This window comes from Mustela nivalis, assembly GCF_964662115.1.
Source record: "Mustela nivalis genome assembly, chromosome: 2".
NCBI classification, from domain to species: Eukaryota; Metazoa; Chordata; class Mammalia; order Carnivora; family Mustelidae; genus Mustela; species Mustela nivalis.
In genome coordinates, this window is record NC_139021.1 from 2825930 (window position 1) to 2841469 (window position 15540).

The 15540-nt window shown below is 47.0% G+C and overlaps 1 protein-coding gene across 36 annotated transcripts in view; it reads left to right on the forward strand.

Moving 5' to 3' along the window:
- PTK2 (protein tyrosine kinase 2) overlaps positions 1-15540 on the forward strand; it is a 247100-nt gene that overhangs the window by 33416 nt on the left and 198144 nt on the right. For 9 of the 36 annotated variants that reach the window (XM_082720644.1, XM_082720643.1, XM_082720667.1 and 6 more), the window contains one exon: positions 6881-6933. The exons of the other annotated variants lie outside the window; for them this stretch is intronic. The gene's annotated coding sequence lies outside the window, so the exon portion shown is untranslated. The remainder of the gene's footprint in view (positions 1-6880; positions 6934-15540) is intronic. 36 annotated transcript variants of the gene reach the window in all.

The window sequence follows — 15540 nt, forward strand, 5'->3', positions numbered from 1 at the left end:
CTCAGCCTTGCTCTGTCATGGCATCGCCTGTTCTGGTGGGTTTGTAGGTCAGTCTTCTGGTTGGGCTCCTGTGGAGTTGCTCTTGCTTAAACTCAGATGATGCATTTTGGGGCCAGACCTTCGGAGAAGTGGTACTGTGCCTTTCTCGGGGCCCCGTGTTGTTTCCCGGATCCGTTCTGTCCGTCTCAGGGTGGCACACGGCGTCGGCTTGTTATGTGACACCGCTGTGGATTCTGCAACCCTGTTCATGACCTGCCGAGTCAGAAACTCAGAAACACACTCTTGAGGCTCTGCTTTTAACAAGCCCTAAAAATGATTTGGATGTGTGCTGACGTTTGAGGACTCTTGGTGTCGGGTGATCAGGTGGGGCCTCTACTCCGTGGCCGTGCTCCACGGCAGCTGCCATCCTTTGGAATTGATGAAGAGCCTGTAGGGAGTATTTGCTGTGTGGCCTTTCGGACTTCGAGACTGACCGTCTGGTCCCCACCGATGATTCTTGCTTGAAACAGCTATTGCTGGGTGGTCCGCAGCGGGGGTGCTGTCCCCTCTCCCCTGTCGGCTGGCGCGCTCCCATAGAGCAGAGTTACCCTCCTTTGGCCACTTACTCACCGTTCGCCCACAGGCGCCTCACGGGTTCTTGCTTGGCCCAGTGGCTTGTAGTCCGTACCTGTCATTCATACCGATGCTGGGAGGCCTCCTGACGAGGCCTTCCCGGGGTCATCTCTTGTGTTGTTTGGACATGTCCCTGTTCTTTTCTGAGCATTTCCTTCCTTTTGGCACAGTAAGATACCCCCGGCATTTCTTGTGGTTTCTCTGCCCTGTCATGGAATCAGCTATTTCTCCAAGGATCCCTGGTTCCTTTTGGTGGGAAATGGAGTTGAGAGGCCAAGATCTGAATGGTGAGTGTCTCCTTTGTCACCGGTGTTACTGCTCCCCGCGCCTTCTGTGTGTGTGCACACGGGCATGCGCATCTGTACTCCAGATGCAAACGTCTTACTGTGTTTTTAGGAGCCAGTGAGGTCTCTGATCAGTTGTACTGGCTTCTGGTTCCGACCTTTCTCCTTCCTTCCTTCCTGCCTTTTCCGTCCCTTCCCTTCTTCCTTCCTCTCCTTCCCTCCCCTTCCCTTCCTTTTTGCCCTCCCTTCCCCCAACCCTCCCCTCCCCTTCCTTCTTGGGCCCCTGCGGTGGGGGGGGGGTGCGTGTCACATGCATCTTTGTACTTTGGTGGTTAGTCAAATGTGAGAGTAGAATGTATTCTCGGGTTTGGGGATTGATGTTGGGGTTCCCCTGTTTCTAGCATCCCTCCTCTAAATTTCATTTGGCTCCCAGCCCCCATTTCTTCTAAGACCTCATCCTAGTGAGACTTTAACTTTCTGCCACTAAAGCTCGCCCTGGGTTGGGAAACGCGTTTAATCAGAGGCGCAACAGACTGGCAGATGTCCTGGGGTGACTCCGTTTTTTAGGGGCGAGCCTTCACCTCTTGTGTGTGCCTCTGTGTTTCCTGGGCTGTCCTGCCTATGCACAGTTTGACTATCTGCCAGGGATTTGGGCCGTGCATTTATATTCGGACTTGGAGCTAAGTGTTTTGCAGCCCTCTTATTTCCAAAATTTCCCCCTTAAATTGATACCCACCCGGCTGCGCCTGAAGATGGCACCGTGAGGCCGCAGCCCTGGCCTCCCGGAGTTGGGGCTCCCAGTGTTGCTGGGCAGGAAAGTGACAGACACTCCTAGTTTGTACCAGATGCAGGGGCAGTTCTGACAGTAAATTCTTCTCAAGTGCTTGCCTGCCTTCGGTCATTTTCCCGTTCTTCAAATAGTTGTTTTTGGTGAATTTGGCTGACATTTATAATTATCTGTGGGAGGAATTGCTCCATCATTTTCATGTAACTATTGTGGAAGGCTTATGCGCCTTTTTGTCCTGTTATTTTTTTCCCCCTGAAATGTAGCTTTGTCTTTATTTTTATACCCAGCGTTTCATTATGGTGATTTTCAAACAAATGGCCAAGTCGCAAGAAGTCCCGGTTAACACCCACGGACCCCCCCCCCCCACCCCAGTGATGGGTTACTGTTCTTATGTCTCCCGCGGACGGTGGGTTATCCCTTCCTCCGCACCGCAGTCCGCCCCGCGTGTTTCAGCGCGTGTGTGGTGCCCGCAGCTCGTTCCTTACGGGCGTGTTTCGGTGTGGGGCTGCGGCGCCCGCTGCTCCGCCCGCAGGCCCGCCTCCGAGCTGTGCTGAACGCGTCTGCCTGTAGCCGGAATGCGTCCTGAAACGTAGACCATTGTCATCCCCCTGAAGGTTCCTTCCTGCAGGTGCCGGCTCCTGCCGCCGCCCTCACCCTGAGCCCTGGCCACTGCTTTCCCCCACCCAGGTCAGTTGTGCCTGCCCGGGGGTTTCCTGTCAACGGAATCAGACCGTGTGCGAGCTGAGTGAGGCTAGGTTCGGCATAGCATTGCTGAGTTCATCCGTGTGGTGCATACCTGTCATTCGCTCCTTCTTAAATTACTATTATTACTTTTTGAGAGGGGTTGGGGTGGGCGGCGGGGAGAGAGAATCTTGAGTAGGCTCCACGCCCAGGACGAGGCCCAGTGTGGGGTTCGATCTCATGACCAAAGGATCACGGCCTGCGCTGGTACGAGGAGTCGGGTGCTCGGCCGCCGTTCCTTTTCATCGCAGAGCTGTAGTTCGTCGTGAGAGTCTCAGATCTTGCTTGTCCATTCTTTCTTGGTCAGCTCCTTCACTTTTGAAAGAAACTTTGGCTGGGTGTGCAGAATTCTAGGTTGCCGTTTTTTTCTTTCTGCCTGCTAAACATACTGTTCCATCATCTTCTGGTCTCTGTGCACATTTCTGAAACTCATTTTCTACAACTTTATCTTCTTTGATGCTCTGCTTTGCAAATTTCAGCCTCTCAGCTTCCCAAAACTTGGAGTTTCTCTCATCAGACCACCTGAGGCTCCCGTGCTCTTGGTTTCCCTTTCTGTGCCCTGGGCCATGGGTGCCCCCAGCTGGACAGAGAGGGGGTGATGGGGCTCACAGGCCTGCGCTGCTCACTGGCTCAAGATCTGAGAAAATTAGTTTCATGGATTTTGACCATTTTTCTATTTGTTTAACATGGTGGGGGGCGGGGTGCGTTACTCCCTCACGTCTGAAGTGGATGTCCCTGTCAGTGCCTTTTTTTTTAAAGATTTTATTTATTTGACAGACAGAGATCACCAGCAGGCAGAGAGGCAGGCAGAGAGAAAGGAGGAAGCAGGCTCCCCGCGGAGCAGAGAGCCCGATGTGGGGCTCGATCCCAGGACCCTGGGATCATGACCTGAGCCGAAGGCAGAGGCTTTAACCCTCTGAGCCACCCAGGCACCCCCTTAAGTCAGTGCTTTTTAATGGAAAACAGCTCTTATGCTCTATTTCTAAATATTGTGAAAAGCGTTATGACAGAAATTTACTTTGTTTTAATGTTAATTTAGCTACTGTTTTTATGGTCTAGAAAATCTCAAATGTATTTCCATTTTGACAGGGGAATCTGTATTTTCGCCCAACTTTCGTTTTAGGTATTTCGTTATTAAACTGGCTTAGGCTGATTGGTTTATTCTGCATTGTATTTAATGGAAAGTAGCGTTTCCTGCCTGGCTTGCCACATGCTGTACCATTTGTCACGAATGTAACCATTAATCCCAACTCCAGGCAAAAGCCCGTTTGTTCCAGTCTCTTGCCCACTCCGTCGGTGCTGTTAGTGGCTGAGCAGCGGGGAAGGCCGGGCCTGCTCGTGCGCGAACGTGGATAGGAGGAAGTGTGGGACAGGTCACTCCGTCAGTCGTCAGTCGTGGCCGAGCTCCTGCAGTGACCCAGGCCCTGTACAGAGAACTGTTCATTTTTTCCCTCTGATCTTTCAGATGTTTGGATGGAGATTTGGAATTGGTTCTGGCTTTTCTTCTAGTTTTTGATACAAATTTTAGTAACTAAGTCTATCACTTTAAAAAAATACCTTTGTTAATTTGTGAAATTGAGGTTATCATTAAAAATTAATGCTAGAGGATGTCTTGGTGGCTCAGTTGTTGAAGCGATTGCCTTTGGTTCCGGTCACGATCCTGGACTCCTGGGGTCGAGTCCTGCTTCTGCTCCCTGCTCAGCGGGAGTCTGCTTCTCCCTCCTTTCCTCTGATGTTCTCACTCGGTCTCTCTCTCAAATAAATAAACAAATCTTTATAAAAAAATTAATGCTTGAACGGTGACTTTGATAATTTTATTATGTAAATTTATGAAATGACATACCACAAAGCAAGTGTGTGTGTGCCGCATAGTTTTTACCTGCTGGTGATGGCTGCTTTGAAATAAAAGCCCAGGAGATGGTGGCGTTTGGGTGTGCATACGGCAGAAGCTCAGTGCAGCGTGGATTAGGACCTGCTCTAGAGTGAGGGACTGACTGATTTCTGGGCCCCATGGCTAGACTAGTACTTGAAACATAACAGGGAAGGATTTGGGCACCTGGAAATGACGGATTTGTTCTGGACTTGCCATGTTGGTGTTGTCTTCATGTGGGGACTGTTGATCCTACATCTATCATCTGTTGGTGGACCCAGAGCAGAGAAGACTTGGTCAGCCTTGGACTGAGCTGTATCTGCGAAAACGTTAATCTCTCTTGTGTGTGCTTCGTTTTGTCATAAATCCTGATATAAATTTCTTGAATGAAAAATTTTGAATTAGTGAATATATAACATTTTAAAAATTAATAGCAATTTATTGGTTCTCTTTAATTTGACTTTTAATCTTAAATCTTTTTTTTTTTTTAAAGATTTTATTTATTTGACAGACAGAGATCACAAGTAGGCAGGTGGTGGGGGGGAGAAGCAGACTCCCCGCTGAGCAGAGAGCCCCATGTGGGGCTTGATCCCAGGACTGTGGGATCATGACCCGAGCCGAAGGCAGAGGCTTTAACACACTGAGCCACCCAGGTGCCCCAATCTTAAATCTTCAGGTTTATTAAAGATTAGGATATACTTTTACTTACTAGGTAACGAAGGTCGTTTTCTGTTACGTTGTATACATCTGGAAGATTGTTCAGGTAGTGGAAGAAGATGTACCCTCCCTTCTGGTTGCCCTTACTCCCACCTTTTTCCCCCACCTTACTTTTATTTAAGTAGGAAGATGCGAGAGGGAAGGAAGGCAGTGTGTTTCACAAGTGGATTTTATCAAGAGGAGGAGGATGAAAGCCGGGTCAGATTTTGGCGTGGCGTTTACAGGGTGATCATGCCGCCTGATTTCGTATTAGGACCTCCTGTGGCTGCTGCCAGGAGTCAGCCCGGATGGTAGTGCAGATGTGTTTCTTTTGCTGCGGCTTGTGGCCGTGGTGACCTGTGCCTTCTGTCTGCAGCATGTGACTTTGTGTAAGGGGGTGGGGACGGGGGCCGTGATAGGTGCACACAGGGAAGGAGTGTGCTGTGTTCTCCAAGACCTGTGAGCCCCAGGCTGGGCTCAGCTGAACCAGAAGACGTTAAGAATGAGAGTGTACACAGTGTAGTTCTCCACTGTGTAACAAGGTCGTGTTTACAGGGTGTGTGGACTGTGGCTTTGAGGTCACGTGTGAACAGCTGTCAATGTACAGTGTAAGTTTTGGGACTGGGAATGTGTAGATGTGTTTTACATTAAACCCTATAGGTAGTGATGCTCTTATTTTTGTGTTCTCTTATTCTTAATAGATTAATTTACACTTCTGTTGTTTACTTAAAGATAGTATTTGATTTCTGTAAAAAGCTTGGGAAATATGCATTAGAAAATCCCTGTACTTAGAGGTGGCTCTTAGGCAGGAATTCAAGGATACCAATGAAAGGAGTGCGCCTTAAGCATCTCTGAGTCTAGCCAGGCGTTATATGTACTTACAGCAAAAAACAAACATACTCTCTCTCATAAATAATTTAAACGTGCTCTATGTAGACAAATTGCTTCGTAACTTTATTTTTAGCGTAATGAGTTGTGGAAATACTTAAAACCATAGCTGAACTAAATTACAGTTTCTCTAGGAAGTAAAAAAAAAATGTAATAATGATTTTAAGAAGGAGATTTAAATACTTTTAACGAATTTTTGCAGTTCCTTGGTCCTTCTCCCCCCAGTCATTTAATGGGAAATAAAATAGATTTCTAAAAAAATATTCAAATTAGGTATATCTGTTTTTTAAGTAACTGCTATATTATAGGAGACCACATTCCTCTCCGCTGTGATCAGGTCATGTTGTTCTCCTCTAGGGTCAGATTCTGGATGTGCTTAGTCGTTGCTGTTGTGAATTACCTTTCTACATGTTTCTGATGTTTCCTTTTCTTGTTTTTAATGAACTGTCTTACTGTCTGTAAGATGTCTGGAAAGACTAGGGCACTTGGGTGGCTCAGTGGTTAGGCCGCTGCCTTCGGCTCAGGTCATGATCTCAGGGTCCTGGGATCGAGCCCCGCATCGGGCTCTCTGATCAGCAGGGAGCCTGCTTCCTCCTCTCTCTCTGCCTGCCTCTCTGCCTGCTTGTGATCTCTGTCTGTCAAATAAATAAATAAAATCTTTAAAAAAAAAAAAAAAAAGATGTCTGGAAAAACTGCATCCCGGAGAACAGTAGTCAATATTGTAACGGCTTTATTTAATGAACTGAAAGATGGTTTTTTCCCCTAAAATATTAGCTTTCTAGGAAGTTAAAAAAAGTTCTCTAGGATACTTTCTAACTTAATGGATTGAAGGCTGCAGGTACAGGTAATCTTTTAGATTTCAAACTTTTGTGGGGCTTAAGTTGAAAATGTTATATCGCACTGCGGCTTATGAGTTTGTCTGCTTTTAAAATGTGTACACTAAAGGATATGTACCATGGGACTGGTAAGTTTTGAGTTCCTTTTTCACATTGGCTCTTGCAGGTGCGCACAGGCCTTAGAAGGAGTTTCAGTTTGGGAATTAGACTGTCCTTGAGGTAAGTCAAGTTCAGTCTTGTCTTTTTCTCAGGTCAGTTAAGGTCCCTGGAATGTGACAACAGAGGAGGAACGTGCCCACAGTTGCCTTCCAGGTGAGATGGGTGCCAGCCGGTCGCTCCTTCTGTCTTCGTTGGGCTGTCCTCCACAGTGGGGTTCCCCGCTCATTCTGTAGTCTTACCTTTTAGCCAGTTGTGGACTTAGTGACTGCTTTGCGCGTTAGCTGCGAATGTTGATGTATCTGCGCATGTTTTTCTCCCAGTGACCTCTTCAGGGGATTTGGATTTATAAAATTAAAATGCCCACTGCGTCTTCTTGTGGTTTGCCCACAGTCGATTGTATTAGTTAAAAAAAGATTTGAATTGAGAAAGTTTTGGCCTACTCTTCAAGGATAAAAACATACTGAGAATTAAGATTACATAGATTGTCAGCACATTGAGAAAAACATATTTCCCTTTTGCTGGTTTCAGATAATAGAGTGAATCTGAGAAAGAGCATCAGAAGCCAGTGTAGGACCGGGTCTTGGCTCTGGATCCCTCGTAGCCAGCCCAGTATGAGATAACCCTGTGTATGAGCAGGTGAGGGAACTTCCTTCTGGAAGGACTCGTCCAGTCAGTGGTTCCTGCAACCAGAGAGTCACGGAGACATTGGAGCATGCGCGTTATTATACTAAGGGTCCTTCAGGGTAAAGGACGAGATGTGCACGCCCACCTCTGGGCCGGGAAGCCGCACCTCGGGTCAAGTGTGATCTCGATTCTGGATCCCTTCTCCAGGGGTTCATGTGAACGCTTTTTCCCAGTGTAGCCCGTGCTATAATGTATGTAGTAGAGCAGCGTCCTAGAGCATTGCGTGGGTGGGAAATGTTGGCTTCTTTCTCCGTTCTGGTTCTTTCTGTTGTAGATGGCTTGCCTAACAGGTATACAGAAAGAGCTTATACATTGCTCAGGTTGTTCTGCCCTCCCCTTTTCTTTACAACTCTGGGTGCTGATTGGCTCTACACGTTACACAGACTCACCTCTGATTGTGTACTTAGGTTCCATGTGCCAACACCGTGTTTACAGTACTGCTTCTCTAACTCAGCTGGCTATCAGAACAATGAATGTGTGTGCTAGGTGTTTCTTTGGTTCTTTGAAAAAGCTTTTATTGTGGAAAATGTGAAATATACATAAAACTAGAATCAGATAATGAACCTTTTTCAGCCTTTACCGTGCCCTCACGTATTTAAAAGTGATTTAAAATCTTCCCTCTCAGGGCACCTGGGCGGCTAAGTCATTTGAGTGTCCTCAGCTCAGGTCTTGATTTCAGGGTGGTGGGTTTGGGCCCTGTGTTAGGCTCCACGCTGGGTGTGGAGCCTACTTAGAGAGAGAGGGAAGGGGAGGGAGGGAATCTTTTCTCTAATAAAACTAGGTAATGTTTGATTTTCTAATTTCCCCATTTGTTTGAAGAGCCTTAACCTGTTGGTTGGCGGATCGCTGACATTTCCCATTCCCTGCTTTGCACCGGTTCAATTTCATTTTTTTTTTTTTTAATTTTTATTATTTATTTATTTATTTATTTTTAAAGATTTTATTTATTTATTTGACAGAGAGAGATCACAAGTAGGCAGAGAGGCAGGCAGAGAGAGAGAGGAGGAAGCAGGCTCCCTGCTGAGCAGAGAGCCCGATGCGGGACTCGATCCCAGGACTCTGAGATCATGACCTGAGCCGAAGGCAGCGGCTTAACCCACTGAGCCACCCAGGCACCCTCAATTTCATTTTTAAATAACAGCTTCTGTTGATGCTCTTTGAAAAAACTGTCATTTATCCTATAGACGTCATCACATTCTGAGTTCTGCTGATTGTATCATGTGATGTCGTTTAATTCATAAATTTCAGAACCGGCTGCTGGAAGCCCGACTCAGGGACGGTGACATTAGTCACTTGTTCAGACGGTGCTGTGATTCTTCCCCCTGGTGGCTTCCGTGGGCATTGAAGGTGGTGGCCTGGGTCCTTCCGTGGGAATCGCAGAAGCCGTGGCGACCGGACTTGGCCATGCCTTCCCTACTTGTTAGCTGGAGCTTTCTTGTTTGTTTGTTAACTGCTTGAGTATCCTGAAATGTATCCTGAAACGTAGCTCACACAGAAAACATAGGATAAGTGCATAATTCTTACATTTACTAGTTTCAGAATGCAAGTGGTGACTTAGGCAAGTGAGAGTTATTTTTGGCATCATAAGTGCATGGATATTAAGATGACCTGTATATATGTATGTTCACACACACGCATGCATATGATGTGTATGTGAATTTACCGCCATCATTCTCTTCGGTGGTTGCCCTTCATGGGTATCTTCTGTGTCCTTTGGAAATGGCTCCAGTAATTTTTTTAGAGTTTCTTATTTGTGGGCACAATAACATAGTTCCAGGCTCAGTTTCTACCCTTCTTGCCACAGAGCTGAAATCAGCCGTCTCTCTAGGGAGCCTTAATTCCTTTCAGTGGAAAATGGTGTTTCGGGCTCCAGTATGGATGCTTTGAGGGTACCTCGAGGGTTTCACTGCTTCCAGGCTTGGCTAGGGCATACACGTCGGAAGTGCGCATTGTTTAGAAAGAGGAAAAAAATAAGTCATGAGTTTACCTCAATACTTCCAACTTAAATTTAAGATTAAAATGGGGCACCTGGGTGGCCCAGTCAGTTGGGTCATGGTCCTTCTGTTTGGGTCATGGTCCTGGGGTCCTGGGATTGGGCCCCACCTCGGGCTCCCTGCTGAAAGTCGGCTTCTCCCTCTCCCTCTGCTGCTACCCTGCTCATGCTTGTTCTCTCTCTCAAACAAATAAATCTAAAATTAAAAATAATTACAAGATTAAAATGGCTTATTACTGAAGAAGTTTTGAGGTGCAAAGCCGTTAAGCATCTGCCTTTGGCTCAGGTCATGATCCCAGGGTCCTGGGGTGGAGCCCTACATCGGGCTCCCTGCTCGGCGGGAAGCCTGTTCTCCCTCTCCCACTCCCCCTGCTTGTGTTCCCTCTTTCCCTGTGTCTCTCTCTGTCAAATAATTACAGTCTTTAAAAACAAATTAAAATAGTTTACTTCTTTATGTTTGTATCTCATTTCTCTTTTGCTTAGAATCTTGATTCTAATCTTTTTTTTTTTTTTTAAAGATTTTATTTATTTATTTGACAGAGAGAGATCACAAGTAGGCAAAGAGGCAGGCAGAGAGAGAGGAGGAAGCAGGCTCCCTGCTGAACAGAGAGCCCAATGCGGGACTCGATCCCAGGACCTTGAAATCATGACCTGAGCCAAAGGCAGCAGCTTAACCCACTGAGCCACCCAGGCGCCCCTAGAATCTTGGTTCTTAACACAAGCACGTTTATGTCATTGCTTCCTCGTTCATGTGTGTGACACCTTTGTGTCATTTCAGAATCACAGTGCCAGTGTCACCACTGACAAGACCTTTCAATGCATTTGAACATGGCTTCTCTGTTTCGTCTTGGTTTCATTTGTATTATCACTAAAAGCAGTGTTAGATTTCGTTACAGTGCTCGTATGCCGCGGGAGGTGTCACAGTGGGACAGACAGACATAGCTCCTCCCTGAGGTTACACCACCACTTTGAAAGTTAGGCTAATGGGTTTCATTTTTGCTTTTGAAGGTTAGGGAGCAGTGGGAACTGGCGGACACAGCTGACGGGAGGATCACCTCGTTCCCACACTTCAGACAGTAGTTTGGCAGCGCTCACTAACGTGGGGCGAGCGCACGGGCCTTGTGGTGCCATTCCAGGTACACACACAACAGAGATTGTGCATGTGCAAACGAGTGATTTGTAGTAGTCCCGGGGGGAGCTAGCCCCCCGCTCAGCAGCGGTAGAGCGGGCAGAGGATGGAGGTGCGCCCGCACAACGTGACGGCCAAGTGCCATGGCCCAGCACAGATGCTTCCCATAATGTGCTTTAAAAAAATGGCTAAGCCCCAAAGAGTACGTACTGTGTGATTTTCTTGTAAATTCAGAAACAAAAGGACATTTTGGAATGTCCACATTGTAACGTATACGTGTGTGTATTTCTCAGTGTAGCTCGCCTGGACCGCTGTGCTGAGTGTGGCCGCCTGTGTCCCCCGTGTGCTCACTTCTGGCCCCAGCCCTGCTCAGCGGCGTCATTTTTACAATAACGCCACTTGACAGTACACTGTAAAACCTAGTTACGTGTGATTTTATTGTAATCTGTCTCCCCTGATAGAATGTAAACTTGATGTGGGCAAAAGAATGATCCTAGAGCTAGTGGCAGCTGGTTGCCTTGTAGTAGTACTGGTAGATTGAAACCAAGCGGGGGCGCGGTGACACTGCAGAGATCAGCAGACGCCCGCTGGTCTGGCTTCTCCCACTCACTCCCTCAGACCCACTTGTCGAATACGTACCAGGGCATCCTGGCGTCTGTCTGTCTTCATACAGCCCTGAGGTCTTCATGGTGTCTGAACAGTGCCTGGCATGTGGAGGTGCTCATCAGATTCTCAGACGAATTTTATTATTGAAGAAGTTTTGAGGTGCAGATGGCAGAAACTTACACTAGCTAAAGTGGAAAAAGGGAATCTATCATTTTATGTGACTTGGAATGTATTTAACAAATAAGTTACGGGTTGGTATCTGGAAGTAGGTCTCTAGAAAGTCAACTAAGAAGAAGAAGTACCCATAAATCCTAAAGGAACTGTAACTACTGTCGAAAATAAATGAGGAGGAGTCTAATAATTCTTGGATCTAGCCTTGCTTAAAATGACAAGAAATGAAAAATCAGCTTCTAGTCACCCCCCACCCCCCGCCCAAGCCCTGAGGCCGTTGGTAGTCACGTTCTTTCTCCCCAGCCTGCAGCAACCAGCCCCACATTTCTTGGACTCACAGACTTGCCTGGTGTGCCCATGGCGTGTCAGTGGAATCCTACATCCCGTCTGTGGTCCTTCGTGGGCACAGCTCACTTCGGGTCCATCTGTGTGGTAGAAGGTGTCGACACCTTGCTTTTTATTGTGAGTGGTGTGCAGCCATGAACACCCGGCCCTTGCCCCTGCTTGTTAAGCCCATGGCTCTGGCCTCTGGCCGCAGCTGTATGTGCGCAGAGCCCCGGGGGCCCAGCCTCTGTCTTGTTCCCCAACTTGACAGATGCGTAGCAAAGGTGGAAGCAGCCACGGAAGCCCGGTCCGGGTTCCTGCTCTTGACCTTCTGGAGCTCTCACAGCCTCTCTCGTCCCCCTGCCCCAGCAGCTCCCTGGGGACAGTATTTCATGTGCTTTTCACCACTTTCTCCTGCCAGCTGTTGCATCGTCTTGGATTCAGAAACCTCTCCTCTCCTTTTTTCATTTTAGTGGTTAGAGATTAATTTCTTGAGCTAAAAGAAGGGGAAAGGAGGAATCTTGGAACAAGTCAGCCAGTCGGGCCCCGGTGAGGTTCAGTGTGGCTTGTGGACTTGAGGTGTTGCTGCTGGCAGTCCGGCCCTTTGGGCTGGAGTAGGAAGGAAAGAACGTGTGTGATTTCTGCCACGTCATGGGACATGGGAATGTCTGTGATCACGCATTGATTTTGCTAATAGATTTTTAGGGCTTGCCTCCTTTATTTAAATTTAGACATTTATAAGTCAAGGAGATGGCTGGTCCAATGTAAAAAATTCATTGTAACTGTTTCAAGTAAGATAAGGCTCTGACAGTTGAGTTACTGTGGTTCTGGTCCTTGAAAAAGAAGCGTTAGATACCTTTTTTGTCCTCACTTTAAAAATCGACTGATTGTATTTAACATGCTGTGGGCAGAAATGTTTCTAGTTTTACAAACCCCTTAGGTGATAAGGCCTGGGCGTGGGGAGACTTGGAGTTGAGGTAGACGGAGCCGCTGGGAGAGAGTGAAATGTGGGGAGGAACCAGGATTTTGGTGAGGCATTGGTGGAGCCAGCGAAAAACCTCAGTAATCAAGATAAGTAATAGCTCGATGCAGTGTTTTTTCTTTCTTTTTGCACATGAATGCAAAAAAATCTGTGCTGAACAAGCTACCAAAATTTCAAATAGAGATAAGGATCAGTGTCACTCATTTTTCCTTCACCTTGCATGCTCGTGTGTAGCATGCCCCTTACTCTGTCTTTTTTTTTTTTTTTTTTTTAAGATTTTATTTATTTATTTGACAGAGAGAAATCACAAGCAGATGGAGAGGCAGGCAGAGAGAGAGAGAGAGGGAAGCAGGTTCCCTGCTGAGCAGAGAGCCCGATATGGGACTCGATCCCAGGACCCTGAGATCATGATCTGAGCCGAAGGCAGCGGCTTAACCCACTGAGCCACCCAGGCGCCCCCCTTACTCTGTCTTTATTTCTACTTGGAGTTTTGGCTTTTATTTTCCTTATTTCTTAAGGTGAAAACATAGACAACTGATGTTTTTATCTTTTGTTCGTAATTTTGTAAACGTCTGTGAGCGACCTGAGCACGTGCCAGGAAGCGCATATGAAATACCACAGTCTACATACTCTTCTATACCTTTTTTATTACTTAAAATATGTATCTTTGGGTGCCTGGTGGCTCAGTCAGTCGAGTGTCTGACTCTGGGTTTTGGCTTGGGTCGTGATCTCAGGGTCGTGAGACTGAGCCCTATGTAGGGCTCTGCTCTGGGCAAGAGCCTGTGTGGGATTGTCTCTCTCGCTGCCCCCCAGCTCCCAGCTTGCATGCACTCTCGCTCTCTCAAAAAAATCATAGTATATATCTTGAGAATTTTTGCATTTTAGGACTGGTAGTTGCAGTTTTCTTTTCTACTATGTGGACTTTTTTCATTGAAGAGTATTTTCCAGTACCAATGAAAAATTTTCACCAAATACCTTTTTCCAAACTTTATTTACTCATTTTTCTTCTGCTGACACATAGGCCGTTCCTAGTTTTTCAGTTTTGTAAATAAACCCATGACTCATTTAAGCCTCATACTGCCTTAAACCTTACAGGGGGTTACTGGAGGTTTCTTACACAGTCTGTGGGTGCCGTGACCGACGTGCTTGTCTTCTGGTGGGCTCTGAACTCCCGAGGGGCCAGGACTGGGCCCGTGGTGTTTTCAGACCCCTGGTGCGAAATTCACCGCACTGCCAGGGAAGATGCAGACGACACGCTGGCTTTCGGCACTCTCACAGCCCTTCCCGCTTATAATTCTTGGTTCTCATTACAACTGTTCTTGACTTTGTTTGACTGATGAGAAAACCAACAGGGGAGATTTTTTAATAAGTGCCCAGAGTCTTCTGGCTAGTGTGTTGCCACGTGGGGATTCAGGGAGTACTTAGCAGTAGGCTGAGTGGACAACATCGGACTTTTCGGTTGAAGGTGATGGGAAGATGAGTCAGTTTGAGCTTGAACTTGATTTTACAAAGTCTGATCTTAACCGTGAGCCTCAGCTCCCTTTTTCTTGAAAGTAGTGTTGTTAACCTTAAAAATAAAACTGCCACTCATTTTACCAGCGAAAATGGGTTTATTCTGGAACAGCCCAGAATTGCAAACCCAGGCAAGCAAGCTAGGGTTGCTGTAGGCAGAATAGAGGGACTGCTCTTCCTCAGAGGAAAGAGGAGCGCTGGGAGGGAGGAGGAAGCATCCTTCCTCCGGCTGCATTAGTGAGGTAGTAACCACCTTCAGTTGGGCCCCCGCAGTGGGGGAGGAGTGGTCGGGGTGAGAGCCTCCCCTGCTGGCCTCCAGACTCCAGTCCTCACCATGTGTTGGTAGTTCTCCCGGAGCTTGTTAGGAGGCCAACCTGTCCTCCTCGTGGAGCCTCATAGAGCCTCGTGGAGCCTCGTGGAGCCTCGTGGAGCTCCCTTGTAGTGCTGGGCTGGTGTCCCGTCCTCGCCCGGGGACCGGTGGTGGTTGTCTGCCTCTTGCCCTTTGGGCATGTTCCTGACATTTCAAGGCTTTTTCCCTCATCTACAAAAGTAGACATAATTATATCTACCACGTTTTGTAAAATAAACAAGAGACACTCCCTTCTTTAAAAAATATTTTTTTGTGGTAAACAAAAAACACGTAGCATAATTTATCATCTTAACCATTTTTAAGTACTGTTTGGTGGTCGGACGTATATTCACGTTGTTGGGAACCAGATGTCAACACTGTTTGTCTTGCACATCTGAAGCTCCGTCCCCTTTGTTTTCTGACGTGATGGCACCTTGGGTCACAACATTTTATGTTCCCACCCATGGTGCACAAGGGTTCCAGCTTCTCCATGTCCTGGCCAACACTTGCTATTTCCCACTTCCCATTTAAAAAAAAAATATATAGTAATCATCCTGATAGGTGTGAGGTTAGTTTTAACTTTTTTTTTTTTAATATATTTTTTTTATTTATTTGACAGAGAGAGATCACAAGTAGGCAGAGAGGCAGGCAGAGAGAGAGGAGGAAGCAGGCTCCCCACTGAGCAGAGAGCCCGATGCAGGGCTCGATCCCAGGACCCTGAGATCATGACCTGAGCTGAAGGCAGAGGCTTTAACCCACTGAGCCACCCAGGTGCCCAAACTTTTTTTTTTTTTTTAAGAATTTTTTTTTTTTTTTTAATTTATTTGAGAGAGAGAGTAAGAGAGAGGGAGAGCATGAGAGGGGAGAAGGTCAGGGAGAAGCAGACTCCACATGGAGCTGGGAGCCTGATGTGGGAC